Here is a 6,000-nt window from a genome sequence, read left to right on the forward strand (position 1 = left end):
TCATTATGCAGGAAGGCCTGCAGTCCTGTATTCCGGAGCCTCGGCATTAGCATAAACACTTCACAGATGAATATAAAACATTATGTTCTCTTCTGCATTTTACCGAGAATGGAAATGCCTACTTTGGCAACCTCTTTGAAAAGTAGCAATTATAGAAAAAATATATTCAATAAGGGATTAGGGGCCTAAAAGCTATTAATGAATATTAAGGTAGTGATTCACAAAAATTGACTCCCCCGTCCCAGGGAACTTGCAAACAGACCACTTTTCCCCAGTCGGGGGCCAGTGAGGAGTCCTGCTAATGGGCCTGAAGCCACACGGGGCTTACTCAGGCAATGAGAGCCTGATACAAAGCCACCAGCTCTCCTCCCCAGGAGAACCTGCGAGGCTCCACCTCCACATGGATAATGGCGACTCACTCCGGAAGTGACAGGGCTATCATTATGCACTTGGGAGAAAATTAAGGGCTGACTTAATTAAACTTAGGTAAGAAGATTCATTTACGTCAGGGTCACTCCACCAGAAAGGCATGGGGCTCTGCTGAACAGAAACAAAGACTATAGCCAATCTGAATTTTGTGTTCCTGTGATTTTTTTTTAAATGAGAGCATCTGTCTCACCAATTTTCAAACATTCTTTATATTGTATTAGCATCACGGCAAGACAGCTGTTTGACACTGGTACTTAGCAGCTCCTGTACACGGATAGGATCCATGTCAATTTGCAGTGATTTTTCTGCATACCAAAAGGTCTGCTTGCTATCAAGTCAGGGATGCCTACAAATCACAAATTGAAAGCTTTGCTAGAGAAGATTTTTTTTTTTTTTTGAAACTCAGCTTCCTCAGCTAAAGTAAAATTGTCATTTTAATGGAAAGGAAGGGTTTTTTTCCCCCCTGAGACAGACACTCATGTCAGAGCTTACTTTTCAGTGCACTTAAGAATAATTGAAAGAAAAACTCAATTAAAATCTTGCTTCTGAGGCTGGAGAGGTGGCTCAATGGTTATCCGCACTTACTGCTCTTGCTGAAGATCTGCATTCAGTTCCTGGCACCCAGGTTAGCTGGCTGACAGTCACTGGGAACTCCAGTTCCCCTTTCTGGATCCCATGAGTCCTGTACACATGAAAACACCCACCCACAGACATACTCATACACATAATTAAAGCCAAAAGCAAATAAGGATATTTCTAAGTTGTCTTTTTCTTACCATCGTTTGGTCGGTGATGAACTCCTTCATGCAGAATAGATTTAGCTTTTTTTTTTTTCCTGTAGGATGTCTGTGGGATGGCAGTTTAAGAGACCTTTCTGGTAAACAACATCTATTTTATTTTATTATGTTTTAAAATAGCACCCCAGCTTGTAGTTCGAGTTGGCCTGGAACTCGCTACATAACCCTGCATTGGCTTCAATATCCTAGCAATTGCCTGAAGCTCTAGAAGTGCTAGAAGTCCAGAAATTTAAAAAGAAACATGGTTTTTGTTTTGCTTTGAAGACATTGTCTCTGCTTGGTCTGGAACTCTCTATATAACCAGGGCTGAATGTCTCTATTTTAACATAAAATATTTTCTTGGTGTAGCAGATTTTTTCCTATTGACCCATTTGAGTTTAAGTTCAATGCTGTATATGTTAAATACTTTCGAGTGTCTGAAATTGAAGCCCATTTCTTCTTTATTTAAATTATGTTTCCATAATCTCTATTTATCACATCCTAAATCAGGCCTCCTGAAACTTCCTTGTGAACTTGACCTGAGAACAAGTTCCAGAAAAAGACGGTTGGGAATAGATGAACGGTTAGAACACACGTGCCTTGCTACACAATGTTAGACCCTTCAGCCTTGCTGCTGGAATATTAACATGCTTCAAGTTACTTATGACTGGTTGAATTTGGAGGGCAATTTAGCTACCCGAGATAGTGAGCACGGAGCAGTTCAAAGTGTAGACGCCACGGTCCTCCGGTGAATAGCACAAGGATTGCTGATGGATTTAGAAATGGTCCAGACGGTGAAACAATGGGAAAAGCATCTTGGGCCAGAAGAGCGTGTTATCTTAAAGCTATTATTTCTCTTTCCACCTGGCTGTATATCAATGTTTTTGGAACAGCCTTGCTCAGTGGAGACCATGAACAAAGCTTTGCATTATGTCCTAATCCATGACTGTGATGGTCTTATCTAAATGTCCTTTTCGAGACCTCCACCCTTGATGGGCTGGAATATGCCTAGATCCCTAAGGGGAATTACTTTGAGGCTCCATACTAGAGCGCAGATGGGGTGTTTCCTTCTGGCTTCTAATTCTTGCTAAGTGGAAGCCACCAGGCATCCAAGCGTCATGTGGTCGGGTCCCAAGACTCACATCCCCACTTGTGTGGGTTGCTATCCCCTCTCCACACTTCTTGCTTTCATACAGATTTCCACCTAACCTCTCACAGGTGATGTCTCCAGTTTGGAATTCCAGTCTTTTTCTAAGTTCCATCCAAGTTAGACTGTTATCTTTTGGCTTAGAATCCTGAATGACCACACTGCCAGTGGAGTCCAAAATGACTTCACATGGGGTAAGAGGTCCATTGTGAACTGAGGCTCATTGTCAGAGAATGCTTTTTATTAGCATGAGTTGCACACAGCTTTGTGGACACTCACATACTTTTGTGTCTTTGGCTCGTCTTTATGCCATTTGCATCTTTGCTAGGGCCCATTGGTTTGGTAGGCACACGTTTGTCCTAGCACAGTGGATTAGTGGCAGGTATATGAACCTCTCAAAGAGACTGGGCAGCTGTCTCCTGTTACTTCTCTAATGTCTCTGGACACTTCTTTCATTCCATAGTTAGGAAGCCCTCGTGGGGCAGGAACCATGCTTTGCTGGTGTTTGGATGTCCATCAGTAGCACACGAACGAGCTATTATTGGCTTGATTCTTTCATTCAGTGACAATTTCCTATGCCTTGGTAAACCTCTGATGTACAGATCGCATATAGGATCTCATTGGTTAAAGGGTGATTAGCATAATACTTCAGAATATCAGAAAGTTAAACATAGCTACGCATCCACAATCTCTTAATACAACTACCACCAGAATGCCAATCGGCAAGCATTGACCCTTCCTCGCTCTACAATTAACTGCTTCTCTATGAACTGAAATTTCAGAAACGATGAGATTCACTCCTAGATTTGGCAGAAAGAAGATCCTTTGCTGAAATGACATGATGACTCACCCCGCAATCTGTATTTCCTCAGGATTTAAGGGTTTCTTGGCACCAAGGTCCTCTACACTGTCCGTGTGTTTTGAACACTTAGAAAAACTCAGCAGAATGGCTCATGAGAGCTGGACTTCATCAAAGAGTCTGTTTGGCCCTTCCTTCAGGTCACCACAAACCAGATCATTCTCCTTTTGTGATCAGTGTTTCTACAAGCCCACTCGAATAATTTAACAGGTATCCCTCTCTGATGTGGTAGGGCTATAACAGTAGTGGGAAAATGAGGACTTGTGAATGGGTTGGATCCAGAATTTAATCCAGCTGCGTCCCCTTTCAGCTGCATTGCCATGGGTGAGTTCTGCTAAACTGCTCTCATTTATAAGGTAGGACATTACCACTCATGTTGAAAATTAAAGTTGGATTATTACCTACCTAGTGCATAGCAGACACCATCACCAAGTATGGACACGTCTTCTATTTAAAATAAGGCATTTTAATATGAAAATTATTTCTTGCTTTCCCCTCCCCCCTGCAACAAAATTATATGTTGATTCTCACAGCATATAAATTACTGATTATAATTATTTATACCTAGCCAGTTCTTAACGTCTTCTTTATCTCAAGTCACAAAGTTACTGTACCACAAAAAGTATCCTAATTTCCTGCAGGGATATTATGAGTAAGGTCTGCAGGGGACAAACAATCCACATTTTTAAAAAAATCGGCATTCTGCGATTGTTACTGCTATCATCTGCAAGAAACTCTGTGTAGTGCATTTTAAACCAGGATGTCTGTCTGCCACATCCATGTGAAATGGTTGAATTTTATGGTGCTTAAATATTTAATGATTCGTTGGGAAAAATGTGAAACATGTCCATTAAATTGCATCCGTTTCTCTAAACCGTGGTTTTAAAGTAAAAGATTTTTATCGCGTAACTTTTGCAAGATGTCTGATCTACTACAGACACATAAATATTTGCTGTGTTGTCACGTACAATGTGGTTCATTATATATAAAATTCCGTGGCGGCTCCTGAGACCACTGTTAATAAAGAATGTATTTTCTTTTAAGTTAAAGCGGGTTTCCTCTTACATGTGTATGTGTTCTTGTGTACAGACACATGTATGAAGTTGTGTGTATGCATGTGTTATGTGTATGTAGGAACAACCCTAAATGGTTGTCCCTCAGGTGCCATTTGAATGAAAAGATAAATAAAAAGGAAAGAAAATGATTGCTTATAGGTACGGTGGAGGAGAAAGCTAGTACAGATATGTGGGTGACCATAGCCAGAGGCACAGACATCTGGGGGAGTCCAAAGTAGACATGACCAGACTGAGATGGGCAATGTTGGGAGAAGAGGAAGAGAAGGGAGAGGAGGAAGGCAGGGGAACCAGGTGCAGAAGCCAGGAAGCCCAAAGGTACAAAGATAGCGGGTAACCAAAATGGTTGGATTATATAGGGAAGAACAGCCTTGGCCTCTTGGGCTGGAAAGTTCAGGGCAGGGGGTATGCCAGGCAGGAGGGCCCTGTAATAGGTAAGGACTGAGAGATGTAGGGAGAACCTGGCTGCCAGCATCTGCTGCTGTATGTTAAATAGGCACCTCAGTCAGGTTTGAAACCTAACATCATCCAGGTGGGGGAAAAAATGAAACCAGGCCTTGGGCAAGAGGGATGCATCAACCAGAGGCAGTAGGAAGCATGGGCCTCAGCCTCCTATTGGCCTTAGCTGTCACGCTAGTTAAGCAAGCTGAGACTGCCTACTTGCAAGGTTAACTGAAGGGCTGAAGGTGTGAAGGCCGACTGTAGAGCTATATAATGTAAGGCAGTGTTACTTGTAGCCTCCCTGTCTATGAGCTTTTCATTGCTAGGATGAATGCCGGAGAGAAACAGCTTAAAACTAGAGTTTATTTGGACACGCTTTCAGTTCAGGCTTGGCTGGATACACTGAGGTGTGAAGAGGAGTCTCATACAGTGGGAACAGGTAGCAGAGGCCGCTTCCCTCATGGTGGCTAAGGACGAGAGAGAGAGAGAGAGAGAGAGAGAGAGAGAGGGAGAGAGAGAGAGAGAGAGAGAGAGAGAGAGAGAGAGAGAGAGAGAGGAAGCCTGGCTGAGGCATCCAGCCCTCAGGCACATGCCTGGACTGGCTTACTCCAGTGAGGGTCCACCTCTGAAAATTCCCATCACCTCCTCTGGGCAGCAACACAAGCCTGTAACATATCAGCCTGAGGCAGGGGGTGGGAGACAAGGTGAATAGAAGGGACATTTCATATCCAAACTGCAAGTGTGCACTGCATGGGTATTCTTGGCATAATTATGTGGTAAGAATAGGAACTATTTTAAAATGGGTAATAAAATATCACACTAGTTGCAGAGAAAAGCCAGTTTGCTTTAGATACAGATAACTAGACATCAAGAAGATGGCTCAGTCAGTCAAGTGCCTATGGCACAAGAATGATGATCTGAGTTTGGGTCCCCTAAACCCATGTATGATCAAGTTTGGAAGCAGTCCCACATGTCTTAACCTCATACAGAGGGCAGTTCAGTCAGGTGGATCCCTGAACTCTGGCTACACAGTCTATACCCATCAGAATATCTGGTTCAGTGAGAGACCTTGCCTCAAAAAATACAGTGATGATACTGGAGGCCGGAGAGGTAAGGACAGCGGCTGCTCACTCAGAGAACTGGAATTTGGTTCACAGCGTCCATGCTGGGCAGCTCACTAGTCTCAGGGGATTGAATGCCTTCTTCTGGTCTCTCTGTGTACCTGTATACACACACACACACACACACACACACACACACACACACACACACACA

The sequence above is a fragment of the Grammomys surdaster genome, unplaced genomic scaffold, assembly GCF_004785775.1.
Source record: "Grammomys surdaster isolate TR1022 unplaced genomic scaffold, NIH_TR_1.0 125833, whole genome shotgun sequence".
Lineage (NCBI taxonomy): Eukaryota > Metazoa > Chordata > Mammalia > Rodentia > Muridae > Grammomys > Grammomys surdaster.